This window comes from Leptodactylus fuscus, chromosome 3, assembly GCF_031893055.1.
Source record: "Leptodactylus fuscus isolate aLepFus1 chromosome 3, aLepFus1.hap2, whole genome shotgun sequence".
Classification (NCBI taxonomy): Eukaryota; Metazoa; Chordata; class Amphibia; order Anura; family Leptodactylidae; genus Leptodactylus; species Leptodactylus fuscus.
The window spans coordinates 239,319,554-239,330,730 of NC_134267.1; positions in this window are offsets into that span (position 1 = coordinate 239,319,554).

Sequence of the window (11,177 nt, forward strand, 5' to 3'; positions counted from 1 at the left end):
TGACCCCTGACCTCTCTGCTCCCCTGTTCTCTCTGACCCCTGACCTCTCTGCTCCCCTGTTCTCTCTGACCCCTGACCTCTCTGCTCCCCTGTTCTCTCTGACCCCTGACCTCTCTGCTCCCCTGTTCTCTGACCCCTGACCTCTCTGCTCCCCTGTTCTCTCTGACCCCTGACCTTTCTGTTCCCCTGTTCTCTCTGACCCCTGACCTCTCTGCTCCCCCTGTTCTCTCTGACCCCTGACCTCTCTGTTCCCCTGTTCTCTCTGACCCCTGACCTCTCTGCTCCCCCTGTTCTCTCTGACCCCTGACCTCCCTGCTCCCCCTGTTCTCTCTGACCCCTGACCTCTCTGCTCCCTGTTCTCTCTGCTCCCTGACCTCTCTGCTCCCCGTTCTCTCTGACCCCTGACCTCTCTGTTCCCCTGTTCTCTCTGACCCCTGACCTCTCTGCTCCCCTGATCTCTCTGACCCCTGACCTCTCTGTTCCCCTGTTCTCTCTGACCCCTGACCTCTCTGCTCCCCTGTTCTCTCTGACCCCTGACCTCTCTGCCCCCTGTTCTCTCTGACCCCTGACCTCTCTGCTCCCCTGATCTCTCTGACCCCTGACCTCTCTGTTCCCCTGTTCTCTCTGATCCCTGACCTCTCTGTTCCCCTGTTCTCTCTGACCCCTCACCTCTCTGCTCCCCCTGTTCTCTCTGACCCCTGACCTCTCTGCTCCCCCTGTTCTCTCTGACCCCTCTGCTCCCTGTTCTCTCTGACCCCTGACCTCTCTGCTCCCCATTCTCTCTGACCCCTGACCTCTCTGTTCCCCTGTTCTCTCTGACCCCTGACCTCTCTGCTCCCCTGTTCTCTCTGACCCCTGACCTCTCTGCTCCCCTGTTCTCTCTGACCCCTGACCTCTCTGCTCCCCTGTTCTCTCTGCTCCCCTGACCTCTCTGCTCCCCTGTTCTCTCTGACCCCTGACCTCTCTGCTCCCCTGTTCTCTCTGACCCCTGACCTTTCTGTTCCCCTGTTCTCTCTGACCCCTGATCTCTCTGTTCCCCATTCTCTCTGACCCCTGACCTCTCTGCTCCACTGTTCTCTCTGACCCCTGACCTTTCTGTTCCCCCTGATCTCTCTGACCCCTGGCTTCTCTGCTCCCCTGATCTCTCTGACCCATGACCTCTCTGCTCCCCTGATCTCTCTGACCCCTGACCTCTCTGCTCCCATTCTCTCTGACCCCTCTACTCCCCAGTTCTCTCTGTTCCCGATCTCTGACCTCTGCTCCCCTGATCTCTCTGACCCCTGTTCTCTGTGACCCCTGACCTCTCTGTTCCCCTGTTCTCTCTGACCCCTCTACTCCCCTGTTCTCTCTGACCCCTGACCTCTCTACTCCCCTGTTCTCTCTGACCCCTGACCTCTCTGCTCCCCTGTTCTCTCTGACCCCTGACCTCTCTGCTCCCCTGTTCTCTCTGACCCCTGACCTCTCTGCTCCCCTGTTCTCTCTGACCCCTGACCTCTCCGCTCCTCGGATTCCCTTCCGATTCTCTCCCTACCTTTCCTCAGGACCCTGTCAGGATCCTGGGCGAGTGCTGTAGGTGTCAGGCAGAGCTTCATTATGGAGGGCGGGCTCAGCGGGATCTTGTTGTTCTCCATCCCCTGGGCAACGGCAGAGGCTTCACCACAGGAGAGACAAAGTGACAACAAACACAAGCCCTGACAGCGCCCCCTACCAGCTCACACCACTAACTGCAGAGTCACAGAGACACCTGTTCCTGGGAAAGCTGGGTTACATCAGAACGGCCCGTTACAGCTCCAGCAGAGGGTAACAATCCAGCTTCTGCCTCTGTTCACACCTACAGTACAAGAAAAACTAAAGCGACAGCTGGGCAGAGACTAGATGGATTATCCTATGCATACTGAACGCTTGTGTCAGAAGATAGGTGTGAACACAGCCCAAACAGACACTCCATCTGCCGCTCCTGTACAGCTGGGTTTGGGGCAGACTTGTCTGGGATCTGGTAAAGCTGGGTGATGAGACAGTGGCGGCCACATGGGAGCTGCACCTGCAGACAATTGATTTTTGACTGTGGGAGGAGCTTAAATGATGAGACGTGAGCCAATCAGAAGCTTCCAAAATCATTATAGATGTGCACGTGCTTCTGATTGGTTGCAATGGGCGCTATGGTGGACGACAGGGCTCAAAAAGGCAGACTGGTTAACATGACAGCGATGTCCTACCAGTGACAAATCAGATGGCAGCTTACATCTGTACAGGGCAGGGTCAGACATGAAAGGAGTGATCTGATTGGTTGCCTGCTTTCCCTAAGGTTATGGGGGCCAACTATTTGAGCACTCTTATTTCTGATTGGCTATGAGGGCTTCTTCATTAACCTATGTGGGGGATTCTACACAACTTGGGTCGTTTTATGACAAAACTAATCCCCATCCCTCAAAGATCCCTTTAAGAGGTCAGTGACGACATAACACAAAATGGAGGCTCCTGATCTTACGTTTTGAGACTATACGATGACGTCACTCACAGATCACCGAACCTATTAGACTTAGCCACGCCCCTACTGGGTGAAGGAAACGCCCCCCAAACGGGATAATCAGTAGAACAGCGCACAGGACACGCCCCCTGGTCACAGCGGTTGGTCAGAGCCGGCAGTGGGCGGGGCAGCGGTGAGTACAAGCGGCAGGGAGGAGGAGGATGTCAATATGGCGGCGCTCAGAATCCCCCTAAGGGAGGGGAGGAGGCTTATTAGGGGGGGGGGTCCCGACCTTCTGGACATGGGGGGTTGTTAGACATCATGTCTGAGGGCTCAGCTTGTCAATTAAAGACACGTCCCACTTTGTGTTACCATCCCTTTAAGCGCAGGGTGCTCATGAGGTACTTTACTACCTGGGCGGCCATGTTTTCAGTCACCCAGCTTTCCCAGATACCTGAATGGCAAACTAAAGCAGAAAGTTATCCCCTCTACTCCTGTGTCATCATATAACCTGTCAGGATCACAGAAAGTTGGGTGACCTCCACTGCGATGAGAGCAATACTGCTTGTCACTCCGCTTTCCTGGGGTCAGATAGGCTAAATGGGACTTTACCGAATGGACGAACGTTATAATCCTGACCCCACCCCTTTAATACAAGTCTGCGCCCCCTTCTGCGCCCGACACCCCGAGACTGACTCCTATGCCAGCCCCCGAGAGAAGCACAGCGCCCTGCTAGTGGTTGTGGCTGATCACGGTACTGCAGCTTAGTCCCAGTCGTAGGGAATAGCAGGACCCCAGATCAGGGATTGGGGGGAGGTTTTGGGTTGGAGGTCAAACCCCAAAATTCAGCCCCTTCAGAGGTTTTATTTCAGGTGACTAATCTATGATGACCTCATAGGGTGTATGGACAAGGGGGTTCTCCTTAAAGGGTTAATACCCAAAGTCACAGCTATGCTAGCAGGGGGGGTATATAAGAGTGATGAGAAGCTGCCACTGGGGGGCGCTGTAGTTACTGTGAGCTGTGTGTAGTGCTTGTAAGACCCGTCAGGACTGTTAGAAAGCTGAGTGGCGCCCCCATCCTCTTATGTACTGACAGATGGCTTTTGTACGTGATTGTATTCAGCTATTTCTAAGTTATCTGGTTCCGGCAAAGCTGGGTAACAAGCGTTAGGTTCACCCTTACCCCTACCACAGGAGCTGACATGCAGCTTTCCCATGGGAAAGCTGGGTTTGGTGTAGTCATCCTGTGTCTGATTACGGCATAAATAGTTACCTTTGTTTGTCAGGATTCATGGAAAGCTGAGTGACATGACTTGCCTGCGAATGAGAACCATGATGGATATCTCCTCCACCAGAGCTATGCCAGGAGGGGGCTGTAGATGGCGCCACAGACACAGGTAATAATAATAATCTACCTGATATTATATGTCCTGGCCGGATACACTCACTGAGAGAGTATAGAAGTGTTCAGCAGGAATAGAATGCGTACAATTGCAGTGAAGACTGACACACAGATAGAAGAGAAACTGAAAATATAACTCTTCCAAAGGGGAACTGCACAAAACCATGTGTCACCTGTGAGACTCGGTCCGCGTGTTAGCCAAGTTTACCAGCTCACACTTCATGCCGGAAGCATGCCGCATGATTCGTGTGGGCAGAGCACGGCAAGCACATAGATCCCATTATAGTCTATGGGGTCCGTGCGCTTTGACAGCGCAGCGCTTGCAATTGTGTTTGTATTCTGTCCGTGAGGTCTCCATGTGGACTCTAACCAGACGGAATACATATCCTAATGTGAACCAGGGCCAACATGCAGAGCGGTGAAATATGGAGGACAACTCCTATGTAGCCTGCAGGTATCACTGTGTTATCTGTGGCGTTACATAGGACTGCCGGTGACATCTACTACATTACCTGTATATAGAGAGTTATCACTGTGTTATCTGTGTGTTACATAGGACTGCCGGTGACATCTACTACATTACCTGTATATAGAGAGTTATCACTGTGTTATCTGTGGTGTTACATAGGACTGCCGGTGGCATCTACTACATTACCTGTATATAGAGAGTTATCACTGTGTTATCTGTGGTGTTACATAGGACTGCCGGTGACATGTACTACATTACCTGTCTATAGAGAGTTATCACTGTGTTATCTGTGGTGTTACATAGGACTGCCGGTGACATCTACTACATTATCTGTACTCAGAGAGTTATCACTGTGTTATCTGTGGTGTTACATAGGACTGCAGGTGACATCTACTACATTACCGGTATATAGAGAGTTATCACTGTGTTATCTGTGGTGTTACATAGGACTGCCGGTGACATCTACTACATTACCTGTATATAGAGAGTTATCACCGTGTTATCTGTGGTGTTACATAGGACTGCCGGTGACATCTACTACATTACCTGTATATAGAGAGTTATCACTGTGTTATCTGTGGTGTTACATAGGACTGCCGGTGACATCTACTACATTACCTGTATATAGAGAGTTATCACTGTGTTATCTGTGGTGTTACATAGGACTGCCGGTGACATCTACTACATTACCTGTATATAGAGAGTTATCACTGTGTTATCTGTAGTGTTACATAGGACTGCCGGTGACATCTAGTACATTACCTGTATATAGAGAGTTATCACTGTGTTATCTGTGGTGTTACATAGGACTGCCGGTGACATCTACTACATTACCTGTATATAGAGAGTTATCACTGTGTTATCTGTGGTGTTACATAGGACTGCCGGTGACATCTACTACATTACCTGTATATAGAGAGTTATCACTGTGATATCTGTGGTGTTACATAGGACTGCCGGTGACATCTACTACATTACCTGTATATAGAGAGTTATCACTGTGTTATCTGTGGTGTTACATAGGACTGCCGGTGACATCTACTACATTACCTGTATATAGAGAGTTATCACTGTGTTATCTGTGGTGTTACATAGGACTGCCGGTGACATCTACTACATTACCTGTATATAGAGAGTTATCACTGTGTTATCTGTGCTGTTACATAGGACTGCAGTAATATTTTATTTATCTCCACAGAGGGTTAATCCATGTATGGATGCACTTCTTAGTATCACCACTAGATGGCAGTATTGCTCAGCCGTTTCAGCAGTGTATGACTTGGGTCCTGTTATCTGTATTGTAGTATATGCTGCTCTGTATACTGTGTCTGGTACTGTGTATACAATGAGCAGTGTGGGGGGAGGGGGGGGAATATAGCAGAGCCGCTGCATCTCCAGAGCTGTTACATTATTTTTACAGAGAATATTTCACACAACTCTGTACATGTGTAGTGTGTTTAGGTTTTCTATAGGCGCCGTATCGCTCTGCCCTGAAGCCACAGTAGTGTCCCTATAGAGGGTCCAGGCAGGACGGGCAGTGGTTCTGGCTCATTTAGGATACAGTGCACCATGTAACCTCCATACATGAAGGGGTTAGCAGAGTGTTTGCCCCTTTTGTTGCTCTTGAGGTTACTCAGGTTTCCTTTCGATTATCCAAAATGAGCAATACATGTTATACATTCACAGATTTAGTTCATTACTGTCCATGTCCGTAGTATTCTCTGCTCCTCCTCATCGTACTTACCTCTGTACTGTGACATCACATTTTACTATGGGACCCCTGGTTAGTTGTTACAACCCTGGGTGTGGGCACTGCCACCTTAGATACCAGGGCACTGTGTGCTGCCGCTGTCTGTGTGTAGCTTGCCCCTCACAATGGCGGTAGTTCAGTTACTCAGACACAATGAGAAGGTTTCAGGTTGTTGATTTCTATTTCTTGTTCAAGGTTTCTCCCTGTAGCATGATCCTGAGGAGCGGAGTAGAGCGCCCCCTGCCTTCACTAACCGCTCAGCAATCTGCTGCAGACATGACCGTATAAACAATGGCCTGGAGGCAGTGGCGTAACTACCGCCATAGCAGTAGAGGCAGCTGCCACAGGGCCCGGGACATCAGGGGGCCCGGCGACTACCGCTGCGTTGTTTTTTTTTTTCTCTTAATAGGCCATTACCGGCTGGAGTAACTCCAGCCAGTAACGGACCCTATTTACTTACCAATCCTGGTTGGGCTGGCGTCTGTAAGTGACGCCGCAGGCCCCACAAACACTATCATTATACTCGGGGGTCTTTACAGACCCCCGAGTATAATAATCGGAGGCCCGGGAGAGGTAAAAAAACATTAAAAAAAAACATTTAAAAAAGGGCCACTATGGGGCATAATACTGTGTGCAGGGGCCACTATGGGGCATAATACTGTGTGCAGGGGCCACTATGGGGCATAATACTGTGTGCAGGGGCCACTATGGGATATAATACTGTGTACAGGGGCCATTATGGGGGATAATACTGTGTGCAGGAGTCACTATGGGACATTATACTGTGTGCAGGGGCCACTATGGGGGATAATACTGTGTGCAGGAGTCACTATGGGACATAATACTGTGTGCAGGGGCCACTATGGGGGATAATACTGTGTGCAGGGGCCACTATGGGACATAATACTGTGTGCAGGGGCCACTATGGGACATAATACTGTGTGCAGGGTCCACTATGGGACATAATACTGTGTATAGGGGCTTCTATGGGGCATAATAGAGCGTGCAGAAATGCGAAGGAGGGGGGCGGTCGGGGTCCTCAGTGTTGGTCAGAGGGGGGGGGGGTAGCGGCCATGTCAAAAGTTTGCGACGGTGCCCTGCAATTCCTAGTTACGCCACTGCCTGGAGGAGACGACATTTATCTAAAATATCTGACCGTTATATAGGCTGCTGTCCGCCATGCTTTACACTTCAGCTCAGCTGTATAAACACCACCAGACCTGAGTGCTATACACTGTAAGGACAGAACATTATATACTACAGTCCACCACACCAGCAGTAAGATACAGATTATGGGGCAGTGGGGGGTAATAAGCCTCTTGTGGGGTCTGGTGTCCCCCTTTAGGTGTCAGAGTCGTCGCCTCTGTATAGTGCTGGTAACTGAGCAGGTCTATTATATCCAGGGTAGGCGGCGATGACTGATCACTCCCCCGGGGGATGATGATGAAACGCTGCAGATATGAGGTTTATGTAAACAATGGCAGATCAGATGAGTCCTCTGCCTGGATATTACCATAAAATCTCTACCCGAGGATGGTGCGCGGAATGTGTGGTAGCCTTCGTTCACATTAGACTGCACAACTCTTATACTGTGCAGAGGGGCCACAGAGAAGAAACACATGGGGCCCTCACTGGTGCTCACTGCTACATCTTACATTTCCAGGAGAGGTTATTACCCTCCTCTGCCTGACTGTAACCTTGTATTCTTACTAAACGTGTTCTCCTCCTGACCTAACTTTAACCTTCTTTTCTGACTACAGCTATATTCCACATGCCCTGAACTCAGTTTGCGCTTGGAACATGTGTGCACTCTACCTGACTTGATTTAAGTGTTGTTTTTGGCTTATGAGAGCTCTTCGCCTTCCTGGAGACTAGCCCTGTTGGTAGATTACACATGTTCTCCACCTCCCCTGACCTTGGTCTTGTTCTCTGACTGCCATTGTTCTCCGCCTGCTTTGATGTCAGCCTTGTTCTCTGACTACCCTGACTTCAGCCTTGTTTTCTGACTACCATTGTCCTCTCCCTGCCCTGACTTCAGCCTTGTTCTCTGACTACCATTGTCCTCTCCCTGCCCTGTCTTCAGCCTTGTTCTCTGACTACCATTGTCCTCTCACTGCCTTGACTTCAGCCTTATTCTCTGACTACTATTGTCCTCTCCCTGCCCTGTCTTCAGCCTTGTTCTCTGACTACCATTGTCCTCTCCCTGCCCTGACTTCAGCCTTGTTCTCTGACCACCATTGTCCTCTCCCTGCCTTGACTTCAGCCTTGTTCTCTGACCACCATTGTCCTCTCCCTGCCTTGACTTCAGCCTTGTTCTCTGACTACCATTGTCCTCTCCCTGCCTTGACTTCAGCCTTGTTCTCTGACTACCATTGTCCTCTCCCTGCCTTGACTTCAGCCTTGTTCTCTGACCACCATTGTCCTCTCCCTGCCTTGACTTCAGCCTTGTTCTCTGACTACCATTGTCCTCTCCCTGCCTTGACTTCAGCCTTGTTCTCTGACTACCATTGTCCTCTCCCTGCCTTGACTTCAGCCTTGTTCTCTGACTACCATTGTCCTCTCCCTGCCTTGACTTCAGCCTTGTTCTCTGACTACCATTGTCCTCTCCCTGCCTTGACTTCAGCCTTGTTCTCTGACTACCATTGTCCTCTCCCTGCCTTGACTTCAGCCTTGTTCTCGGACTACCATTGTCCTCTCCCTGCCTTGACTTCAGCCTTGTTCTCGGACTACCATTGTCCTCTCCCTGCCTTGACATCAGCCTTGTTCTCTGACTACCATTGTCCTCTCCCTGCTCTGTCTTCAGCCTTGTTCTCTGACTACCATTGTCCTCTCCCTGCCCTGTCTTCAGCCTTGTTATCTGACTACCATTGTCCTCTCCCTGCCTTGACTTCAGCCTTGTTCTCTGACTACCATTGTCCTCTCCCTGCCCTGTCTTCAGCCTTGTTCTCTGACTACCATTGTCCTCTCCCTGCCCTGACTTCAGCCTTGTTCTCTGACCACCATTGTCCTCTCCCTGCCTTGACTTCAGCCTTGTTCTCTGACTACCATTGTCCTCTCCCTGCCTTGACTTCAGCCTTGTTCTCTGACTACCATTGTCCTCTCCCTGCCCTGACTTCAGCCTTGTTCTCTGACTACCATTGTCCTCTCCCTGCCTTGACTTCAGCCTTGTTCTCTGACTACCATTGTCCTCTCCCTGCCCTGACTTCAGCCTTGTTCTCTGACTACCATTGTCCTCTCCCTGCCCTGACTTCAGCCTTGTTCTCTGACTACCATTGTCCTCCCCCTGCCTTGACTTCAGCCTTGTTCTCTGACTACCATTGTCCTCTCCCTGCCTTGACTTCAGCCTTGTTCTCTGACTACCATTGTCCTCTCCCTGCCCTGACTTCAGCCTTGTTCTCTGACTACCATTGTCCTCTCCCTGCCTTGACTTCAGCCTTGTTCTCTGACCACCATTGTCCTCTCCCTGCCTTGACTTCAGCCTTGTTCTCTGACTACCATTGTCCTCTCCCTGCCCTGTCTTCAGCCATGTTCTATGACTACCATTGTCCTCTCCTTGCCTAGACTACAGCCTTGTTCTCTGACTACCATTGTCCTCTCCCTGCCTTGACTTCAGCCTTGTTCTCTGACTACCGTTGTCCTCTCCCTGCCCTGACTTCAGCCTTGTTCTCTGACTACCATTGTCCTCTCCCTGCCCTGTCTTCAGCCTTGTTCTCTGACTACCATTGTCCTCCCCCTGCCTTGACTTCCGCCTTGTTCTCTGACTACCATTGTCCTCTCCCTGCCCTGACTTCAGCCTTGTTCTCTGACTACCATTGTCCTCTCCATACCCTGACTTCAGCCTTGTTCTCTGACTACCATTGTCCTCTCCATACCCTGACTTCAGCCTTGTTCTCTGACTACCATTGTCCTCTCCCTGCCCTGACTTCAGCCTTGTTCTCTGACCACCATTGTCCTCTCCCTGCCTTGACTTCAGCCTTGTTCTCTGACTACCATTGTCCTCTCCCTGCCTTGACTTCAGCCTTGTTCTCTGACTACCATTGTCCTCTCCCTGCCCTGACTTCAGCCTTGTTCTCTGACTACCATTGTCCTCTCCCTGCCCTGACTTCAGCCTTGTTCTATATGTTATATTCTAGTCTGATTCCATAATGAACGTCTTTACTCAGTTGCTGTTCTCTAGAAAGTCTTAAAGTAAGCGCAGATGTAGAAGACAAAAAATGCATGTCCCAGCCCATGTTCTGTTCTCCGCTGCCTTGTGCCTGCATCAGAGGGGATTCTCCCTGTACTGCGAGTGTGAATAGGATCTGAAGCAGTTGATGTGGGCGGATAATAAAGGCGGCTGAGTCGTGTACATTGTTTGCTTTCTATGTAAAAAGTCAAGTGCTGCTCGGGAGAATAAGTCTATGAAAAACACTAGAAGACACAACACAAGCGGGAACAGGTGGGGTGGAGGTCTCTGCTCTGTATATATCACGTATACAGCAGCCATAGCAGAGCCAGGCTGAGGCCGGGTCCTCCCCCATCACTTTGGCACAATTACTTGCCATATTTTTTGCTTAATGAATGTTCCTCTAATGATAAAAGCGGGTTTATTTGCACATGTGTGATGTCTCCAGTCACACCCAGAGCTGCATTCAAAATTCTATTGGTCTCCATTTGGCACGTGCCCACACCCTAATAATAAACCCATCACAGTCTGACTTTTATTACTGCCTGGAGATGTGACCAAAACGAAGATAAGACAATAGTCGGTCACGGGCGCCATCTTTAATCCCAACACATTATTCAATACTTCGGGGTCAGATCAGGTTGAAGATTCCCGTTTTATTGGGGTCCTCACAGGTCAAAACCTAAAATAAGAAAAAGAAGGATCTGTCAGTAATCTGTAGGGTTTGACGTGTTTGAACATGGGGACCCCAATATAACAAAATGTTACTACCCACCCTATTGACTTTAATGGGCTCCATCAAGAAAGAACCAAAATGGCTCAGCGTGTAAAGATACTTTGCCACTTCCGACAAAACTTGCTAAATGTGAACCTAGGCCAACAAGTCAGGCTGGGGAGGGGTGTAAGGTAAAGTGCACTATTTTA